Below are 10,882 nucleotides of genomic sequence, written 5' to 3'. Positions count from 1 at the left end.
GTAGGCAGAGTTATCGGAACTAAAAGTGATAGAAAGTTCAAACATGGCTCAAAACGGCGTATAACGTCATAATATCACGTTTTGGGCACATTTTGTTTTTTATCTCCAACGTACTCCAATATGATATTTGTCACTTGAATGTCACATATATGGTCGATAGAATAATCGGAACCAAAATTGATAGAAAGTTCAAACATAGCTCAAAACGGCGTATAACGTCACCAAATCACGTTTTGGGCACATTTTGTTTTTTATCTCCAACGTGCTCCAATATGACATTTGTCACCTGAATATCACATATATGGTCGACAGAATTACCGGAACCATAAAAGATAGAAAGTTTAAACATGGCTCAAAACCGACATGACGTCGTATAACGTCACCAAATCACGCTTTGGTGACATTTTCTTTTTTGGCTCTAACGTGTTCCAATATGACATTTGTCACCTGAATGTCACCTATATGGTCGACAGAGTTATCGGAACCAAAAGAGATAGAAAGTTTAATAAACATGGCTCAAAACGTCGTATAACGTCACCAAATCACGTTGTGGGTACATTTTGTTTTTTAGCTCTAACGTGCTCCAATATGACATTTGTCACCTGAATGTCACGTATATGGTCGACAGTTACCGGAACCAAAAGAGATAGAAAGCTCAAACATGGCTCAAAACGTCGTATAACGTCACCAAATCACCTTTTGGGCACATTTTGTTTTTTATCTCCAACATGCCCCAATATGACATTTACCATCTGAAGTCACATATATGGTCGACAGAGTTAAAGGGGCCAAAAGAGATAGAAAGTTCGAACATGGCTCAAAACGTCGTATAGCGTCACCAAATCACCTTTTGGGCACATTTTGTTTTTCATCTCCAACGTGCTCCAATATGACATTTACCATCTGAATGTCACATATATGGTCGACAAAGTTAACGGAACCAAAAGAGATAGAAAGTTCAGACATGGCCCAACACGGCGTATAACGTCACCAAATCACGTTTTGGACACATTTTGTTTTTTATCTCCAACGTGCTCCAATATGACATTTGTCACCTGAATATCACATATATGGTCGACAGAATTATCGGAACCAAAGGTGATAGAAAGTTCAGACATGGCCCAAAACGTCGTATAACGTCACGAAATCACGTTTTGGGAACATTTTGTTTTCTAGCTCTAACGTGCTCCAATATGACAGTTACCATCTGAATGTTACATATATGGTCGACAGAGTTACCGGAACCAAAAAAGATAGAACATGGCTCAAAACGTCGTATAACGTCACCAAATCACCTTTCGGGCACATTTTGTTTTTTATCTCCAACGTGCTCCAATATGACATTTGTCACCTGAATGTCACCTATATGGTCGACAGAGTTATCGGAACCAAAAGAGATAGAAAGTTTAAACATGGCTCCAAACGGCGTATAACGTCACCAAATCACGATTTGGGCACATTTTGTATACTATCTCCAACGTGCTCCAATATGACATTTGTCACCTGAATATCACATACATGGTCGACAGAATTATCGCAACCAAAGGTGATAGAAAGTTCAAACATGGCTCAAAACGTCGTATAACGTCACCAAATCACCTTTTGGTCACATTTTGTTTTTTATCTCCAACGTGCCCCAACATGACATTTACCATCTAAATGTCACATATATGGTCTACAGAGTTAACGGAACCAAAAGAGATAGAAAGGTCAATCATGGCTCAAAACCTCGTATACGTCACCAAATCACCTTTTCGGCACATTTTGTTTTTCGTCTCCAACGTGCTCCAATATGACATTTGTCACCTGAATGTCACGTATATGGTCGACAGAGTTACCGGAACCAAAAGCGAGAGAAAGTTCAAACAAGGCTCAAAACGTCGAATAACGTCACCAAATCACGTTTTGGGCACATTTTGTTTTTCATCTCCAACGTGCGCCAATATGACATTTACCAACTGTGTAACGGTTTTGTTTTCCGTTACTTATATTTTTGTGTTTGGTAAAAATTTTTGGTCGTCAGAATTTTTTTAAATTTGAATTCAGATTGTCGTTGGAGACTGGTTGTGAGGTTGTCGCTTTTTGATTGGTTCGAAGGTGGTTTGTAGCGAGCGACGGGTGGTTGTTTTCTTCATTTGGCAGTCTCGTTCTGATCGTTGAGTAACGATAGTCATTTTATCTTACGCTCCGTAAACGTTATAAGAAAGCGTGGTTATTTAAGAAAAAGTTTTCAATTGTTGAATTTTTGGTTGTGATAAAGCTTTTTCGTCACATTATTGTGGATTTGGACTCGCTTTTTTTTGGAAATCATATCGATTTACGCCGATGTATTCGGTTTTAAAACGTTAAACACGTGAGACGTTCTTTAAAGCCGCCTAAAAACTAAGGTACGTTATTCTATTGTGTAGATTTTGATTAATAAGTGGATTCTTTTCTCGTTGTAGGCTTTTTTTATCTTTGTTTTCATTTGCAATTTTATTTTTACTTCTATCTTTTGAAATTGCTATTGCTGCGTCATATAATTTTTTTGTGCCAATGACAGTTTGGTGACATTTCAACTTTTTGAGACCGTTGTGACCTTGGAAATATCGAATGGGTTGGCATCTCTGGTTGAAAGTTTAAATTTGTTGACATTAACCTACAAGACGTAAATTTGGTGAAACTTGGAAATTTAGTGGAACTTGGAAATTTGGTGGAACTTGGAAATTTGGTGGAACTTGGAAGTTTGGGGGAATAGAGAAATTTTGGAGAGAACGTGAAGATCTGATTATCGAATAGATCAAGGGATTCAGATAAGATATATATATATATATATATATACAGTGTGTCCCCGGATAGGCGAAACGACTCTTATAAAACGTAAAATTTTTTTTTCGATATTAATTGTCATTTTTTGGGGTTTGACCTTGCTTGATTAAAGACTAATTTTGAACATATTTTCAAGTTTTAAAAAACAAGTAAGCATGGACGGTGAAAGAAAAACTCTTTTTGTGGCAGGTAAAGTACCTTTTCTATTTACAGTACGTGAAAGTGTTACTAAGAAGTTTTGTTCAGAATAAAAAACTATGGCCATATGCAAATTTTCGGAATGATCGCCCTACTTTGGTATATATATATATATATTTCATATTTTTTTTACTGGATAATTTTCTTATAATTTTTTTGTTATTGAATTATAATTACAATTTTTTTGTGCACTTGGTCGCATTTGAGGGGTAATTTTTTTGATACGTGATTGTTGATTTTCTTTAAACGAATTTCGTGTAGCTACATCGAATTGGTCCAATTACTAATTATTAATTACAACAATATTAATTATTACAATAATTAATTAATATTACAATAATTAATTAATTAATGTCGAATTAATTACGACAATTATTAATTAATTCTTTTATTTCACAGGTTTGGGATTTTTGGGGTTATGTTTTGATTTTTATTTTTATATGCGATCTTGTTTAATCTTTACATGTGTAACTTCGATCAAAATTTATTATTTGCTTAAACATTTATACTGAAACGTTGTTATGTTACTTTGAAGGAATTGATATTTTATCAATATATATATATGTTTACCAACATCATTTCAATATTATTTCTTCGATTAAGTGACTTGCGTGAATATATTATTCGTTTATGTGTCTCTGCTTTCGGATTTTATTGGAGTGTGTGGTATATTTCTGGTAGGAACCAACGGATAAAATCCGTGGCGCCCTTAAAAAAAAGATAGATCGAACTCGCCCGTCTCCACAGTTTCAAAGCTAGCTTGTGGTAGGGTTTCTATCGGGAATTGCTTTGTTTGTGTGTAAGTAAGGCGCGACAACTGAATGTCACATATATGATCGACATAGTTACCGGAACTAAAAAAGATAGAAAGTTCAAACATGGCTCAAAACGTCGTATAACGTCACCAAATCACGTTTTGGGTACATTTTCTTTTTCAACTCCAACGTGCTGCAATATGACATTTGTCACCTGAATATCGTATATATGGTCGTCTGTTAATCATTTCAATTATTAACTATAATATACGTATTCTATTTTTTCATTCTTGCTTGAAGACAAGAATTATTTCATTTTACAAGATTTTTGTCTTCTCTAAATACTACTTATACAAGATTTATTTTATAATTACTTTTAAACAAGTTTATGGAAGGAAGAATACGCGTAGTTTTGCTTTAAATTTAGTCTTGTTGGATCAAGAAAACTATTCTTAAAACTATTTTTAAAAAGCTAAAAACTTATTTATTTGAAACTTGATTACAAAAACACACTGAATCTAATACAATGAATATTGATACTAGACTAAATTATCTCTAGTTGAGCGCATAAATTTATTACGGCGATTACAAAAGAATCTGCTGATTATTTATTTTAGATTTTCTTTGTTCTCGGCTTATAACTCCTCCGGGCTAAAATGGGATTACGGCGGTTATATCGGCGGTAATTCCTCAACTGGAATTTGATAATTTTTATTGGTGTTCCCTTTTTTAATATAATATATACATAACAATACATAATGTAATCCTTAATATAACCAATCGATTGATTATTATTGAATTTAAAAGTTCTTGTTGTTCCGTTATTGTTTTAGAAATATTAAATATTGTTGACTTGGTCAAATTTACATTTTCTATTTTTTTAAAATTACTTGTATACTCGATAAATTTAATATTGCTATTCAAATTTTCTTATAATTTTTAATTACGTTATTTTTAACTTTAAATTCACAATTATTAATATTTTTAATAAGATAAACACCATGGATAATAATGGTATCTTTTTCTTTATTACATTTTTGAATTAATTTATTTTCTTTAGCACTTAATAACAATTTTACATTAGAATTAATATCAATTATCTCAAAATCATTTATACGAAAATGTTCATAAATTCAATTTTCATAATTATCGTCAATATTTAAAATATGAATTTCACTGGAGAATTATTATTAATAAAATGTTCTATTTCATGATTACCTACATAAACAGGTTTTTTTTTAAATTTCTAAACAAGGCTGATCTGAATTAATAAACAATTGATCTTTAACACCTAAATATTTAAATGTTGGAGTTATTTGTTTAAATGTGTTATTATTCAAAAATATCGGTAGCGCACTCAAAGAATAATATTGATGAGGTTCATTACTAACCATCGGTATTACTAACACAAATACATAGTGTTTCTCGTTTTGATAAACTTTAATCTTAATTAACGATTCTATATGATAAATCTTATCGACTATTATAACAAAAGGAAATTCGTGATTAACGTTTAAATGAATATTTTTAATACAATCTAAAAGTAAGTTTGATTCGATTACGGTAGGATGTAAAATGCCTAATTCTGCAAAAGTAATCGTCTGCAGTAAATCTGGTAATCTATCTCTTAATTGATCCAAGATTATTAATTGGTGATTTAATATCTCTAGTGCGTTTACTCTTAACTCTGTTTTCTCTGCCTTTAACGCTAATTCTTCTTGATTTTTTTATCATTATTTCTATTGACTTTTCAAAAATTGTCGTAACGTTATCTAATATTAGCAATTGTGTGTTCATAACGTTTTTCATTTTTTCTTGGTTGTTTTGTAGATTCAATAGAATTCCTTCATATCGTTTTCCATCTTCAGCATCTAAATTGCCTGTTATGGCCTTTATAATTCCTCCCATAAAGTGTACTGCACCTCGTTTGTATCTTGTGGTTAATTCGGTCGCTTCGAAGTATTCTTGCACTCTGGCAATTTCTTGTTCTTTTAAATTTTCTAATTCTTGTAGATGTTCTGTAGGAAATCCGTGTTTTATAAAACTCGTTTCTTGTTTTATAAAGTTTTCCAAACAATTAAAAGGTTTGAATAATCTTTTTGGATACTTATTTCAAATTGATTTTCTACATTATATGCCACACCTAGTTTGGTGGGTAGTATTCCTGTTTGATTATCGATTTTACTTATTTCTGCTGAACCTCTTCCGATGAGGATTCTGGAAAAGATCCAGATTTTAAAGAATTAATATGATATTTTAATATTTTATTTTTAGAATTTTTAACTTCTACTGTATTGTTATCAAAAATGTGCGTTATTGTGCATGGTTCCCAGTAACGTTCTTTTGTCTTTTTAGTATAATATTTGGAAGGTTTTACATAAACTTGTTGACCGATTTGAAATTTTCTTAGTTCACGTTTTTCATTTAATTTAGTTATTATCTTCACTTTTTCCTGTTGCATTTTTTGAGCTATGCTATTATAAAGATGTTTTGTTCTTTCTTTATGATTTTGTATGTATTCTCGAAAATAAATGTTATCGTAATACAAATCTAATGGTTCTCTGGAATTTGTGTGACCATATAAAAGTTCAAAAGCGTATCACGCCTGTTGCTTTGTGAGTTGACGAGTTATATCCTAATACAGCTAGTTTCATTAATTCTTTTAATTCTTAAATGGTATTATTGACGCTCCGTCGTTTTTGTCAATTTTTTCTTCGCCTTTCTGGTAATGTATCTCAATCCTTGATAATGCGTCTGCATTTCGATTGATTTTACCCTTTTTGTGTATTACGTCGTAGTCATATTCGCTCAATTTAATTTTCCATCGCTGTAATTTGGAATTTGGTTCTTTTAACGTATGTAACCAAACTAATGGTCGGTGGTCTGTGACAATCGTAAATTTTTGACCATAAATGTAGGGTCGAAATTTTTTACATGCCCAAATAACTGCAAGTAATTCCTTCTCAATAGTAGAATAACGTTGTTCAGATTCTGTCAAGGTTCTCGATATGTAACATACTGGTAAGTCTTTTCCTATAGGGCCTTGTGATAGTATAGCTTCTATCGCTACATTACTAGCATCTGTCGTAACCAGAAATGGTTTCGAAAAATCTGGATATTTTAAGATTGGTTCGTTACATAAAATATTTTTACACGTTTCAAAGTCTTTTTTGTAATCTTCAGTGACTGATTGTTGCGCCCTTTTTAAGACATGATGTTATATAGGATGTTACATAGGTTTCGTTAATTTGTAAAAATTGTTAATGAATCGACGATAGTATCCTAAAAGTCCTAAAACTGCTTGAATTTCTTTTTGTGTTTTCGGAATTGGATATTTTTTTATCACTTCAATTTTATCGGGATTTGGATTAATTCCATCTAGAGTAATTACATGACCTAGATATCCTACTTCCTTTTTAAAGAATTCGCATTTATCCAAACTAAGTTTCATATTTGCTTCTCTTAAACGGTTAAATACCTTTCGAAATTTTTGTTCATGTTCTTTCAATGATGATGAGTAGATTATTACGTCATCTAGATATACGTAGCAGCAATCTACAGTTAATCCTCTCAAGATATAGTTCATCGCACGCTGGAATGTTGCCGGGGCGTTCTTCAATCCAAATGGCATTCTTGTAAAATGATAATGACCTTGTTCTGTGCTGAAAGCAGTTTTTTCCTTGTCTTCTTCGTGTACTTCTATCTGGTGATAGTCAAATGCCAAATCGAGTGTTGTAAAATAATTTGCTCTTCCAAGCTTGTCTAAAATATCATTTATATTTGGTATAGGAAATTTGTCTTCTATAGTTTTATCATTTAGTCTTCTATAGTCGATTACCATTCGATATTTTCTTTTGCCACTTGCATCTAATTTTTTAGGTACAATTGCTACTGGACCATGAACTTGAACTTTCTTCTACAATATTTTGAGCTTACATGCTTTTTACCTGTTTATTAATTTCTTCGCATTGGCGATTTCCTGTATGGTTTTTGGTATACTGGTATTTCATCCTTTAAACGAATTTGGTGTTAGATTTTCGAAGTGAAAGTGAGTGGTAGTCTTTCATCGTGAACCAAATCTTTATATTCGAAACATAAATTTTTTATAATTTTCTTTTCTTCACTATTCAAATGATTTAATCGAAGTTTACTTTCGATATTTTCGCGTTGAATCCTTTGTACGATATTTGGCGGGATTCTAAAGTGATTTCTTTCGTCAGATATTTATTCATAAACTGTTGTATTAATTGGTTTATCAAAAGCGATTTCCATTGGGTAGTCGTTAAAGTTGGTTACTTCGGTGATCGCCTGGTAATCTTTTGCAATTGTTATATTCTCTGGAATTTCTACTCCTGGAGCTATATCTTGGTGATTTATATAAATTTCCTGAAAGTTTCTGTCTACTGGTAATTTGATGATTTTTCGTTGTCTAGGTTCCAATATTATTCGTGGATTATCAAAATGTAGAGGTATTTTCGTGAAGCTTGTTTCCAAAAATCCGTGATGTATTTTTTTTTCTTTCGTATTTATTATTGCTTCCATTTGTTTTAATAATTTTGTTCCTTTAAACTAAAATTAGAACTAACACTAGAAACTTTCGGGTTTTGCCGTGCGTCTTTTAATAAAAGGTTTGACGTTTCGGATGCCATGTTGCAACCTTCTTCAGAAACTGGTTCGAAGTGACGAGATCAAAAAAACGGTAACTATATATAAGTCGGAAAAACTAATTAATAATCAGTTAACGCTAATTACAAGCTAATTAATAACTAATTGCGTCGCGTCCGGTGTGAGGCGGGAAGAGGTCTTCGTGTTCACCACCATGCATGGGCATGTTCACATCATCATCCCCAACAGAAGAGGTCCGTGATCCGTACATTATTTCAGCGAGCAGCGAGACTATGTGAAGGAGAGAACTTGAAGAAGGAGCAACACTTTCTACGAGGCGTGCTGCAGAAGAATGGATACACTTCGAGGGACATCAACCAGGCCATCAAGCAGCGAAAGCAGAAAGAGGACACGGTAAGTACAAAACCACTTGGATTTATCTGTCTTCCCTATGTTTCAGGTGTAACGGAACGAATTGCTAGGCACCTCAAGAAGAACGACATCGTAGTGCGGTACGGCACGGTCAGCAAAATTCGGAACACACTCCCGATAGCCAAAGACAAACTAACTCCATTAAAAGGAGCGGGAGTCTATCGACTATCGTGTAGTTGTGGGAAGGTTTATGTTGGCCAAACTGGACGCAACGTCGAGTGCCGCATCAAGGAGCATGAGAGGGATGTAAGGCTGAAGAAGATCCAGCAGTCGGCGGTTGCGGAACATTGCCATGCAGAGGGGCACCGAATAGACTTCGAACAAACAAAGGTGCTGGGTAGGGACAGCAGATACTACCAAAGACTGACAAGAGAAGCCATAGAGATCCACCGACATAAAAATAACGTTAACAGAGAGGATGGCTGGGAGCTTAGCAGAACATGGAAGATGGTGGTGAACACGAAGACCTCTTCCCGCCTCACACCGGACGCGACGCAATTAGTTATTAATTAGCTTGTAATTAGCGTTAACTGATTATTAATTAGCTTTTCCGACTTATATATAGTTACCGTTTTTTGATCTCGTCACTTCGAACCAGTTTCTGAAGAAGGTTGCAACATGGCATCCGAAACGTCAAACCTTTTATTAAAAGACGCACGGCAAAACCCGAAAGTTTCTAGTGTTAGTTCTAGTTTTAGTTTAATTCACACCGGCCGTGAAAGCCTTCGTACTTATAATTTTGTTCCTACAATTCCTTGATACTTTTCTGAGAAATATACTATATTAAATTTGTGATATTGATCTGGAGCTTGAAATGTATGTAATGAAGGAATTTCTAATATATAGTAATGATGTGTTGTTTTATGCATAGTTTTAACACTGAAACCTTTCAGTTCCATATTCAATGTAATCTGAAAAATATTGTTTTGCGATTTCCGTTAAAAGAGTTGAAGCTGATGCTCCGGTATCAATTAATAATTTTGCTTCTATTTCTGGTAGGTAAATCTATGGTAGGTGTGTTGATTGTTGCTGATTAAATTCTATGTGTTCTTCGAGTTTTTCTCCTCTCCTGGAGATTTCGTACCACTGGTCGAGGCTTGTATTGTAAAATTTACATCCCCTTCTTGGTAGTAATTGTTGTCGTCTTCTTCCAAAATATTTTCTTCTAAAGTATTTTGGTAATCATTTTCTTCGTCATATTCGTAGTAGAATTCATTTCCGTAATCTGGATATTCTTCAGATTGTTGGTTTAATTCTTCCACATGCCATCGCATTTCTGTAGGGGTTGCTGGCCCAAATGATGTCATTTTTACCTTTTGTTTAGTTATATCAACTTCCATAGGTTGTTGTCTTAGCTGACGTTTGTCTAGCATTTGTTGTGGAGTTTTAGTAAACTTAAATGAAGGTGGTTTTGCAAACATTTGTTTTTGAAAAGGCTGAGGATATTTTTGTGGTTGATTATAATTTTGTAAGGGTGGTCTATATTGAATTTGATTAAATGGTTGAAAAGATTGTGAAAAATTTGGTCTTTGTGGTTGAAAACCTTGTTGTGAGAAAATAGGTCTGGTAAATGGATGTATTACTTGATTTCTTGATGTTTATGGTCCCGGTACATGGTGTACTTTCATTTGTCCAGGTATAATTTGTTGTTGTAGTTTATGTTGATTTTGCGGTGCTTGTCCTATGCCGCATCTGTATTGCCAATTTTGGTATTCCAAGACTTTTGACATAGCCTGTTCTAATGTTGTTGGATTTTTTATATAACTTATTTCACCGGTTTGAAAAATTGATTTACAAAAATTTTAAAAAGTGAACGCCTTAATTTTGGTACAATGTTAAATGTTAAAAAATGACTTACAATAAGTAAATTAATGGTATCATGAGTTGCTTTTCTTTTCTTTCTTCTTCCTTCGTTGTGTTTTTCTCGGCGAGAGTTGTATCGCTTTGGGTTTTCTTACTGGTTATGGTCCTGGATGGGTCCCTGGTGAAATTTGGATCTCCTCGAATTTTGTCCCAAGCCAGCTACCGCATCAACTGGAGAACTTGATCCGCACGACCTTGTGCATTTTTTGTTTCTTCAAGTT

Source organism: Onthophagus taurus, chromosome 8 (assembly GCF_036711975.1).
Source record: "Onthophagus taurus isolate NC chromosome 8, IU_Otau_3.0, whole genome shotgun sequence".
In the NCBI taxonomy this organism is placed as follows: Eukaryota; Metazoa; Arthropoda; class Insecta; order Coleoptera; family Scarabaeidae; genus Onthophagus; species Onthophagus taurus.
The sequence above is the reverse complement of the archived record's forward strand: the minus strand, read 5'-3'. Positions refer to the sequence as shown.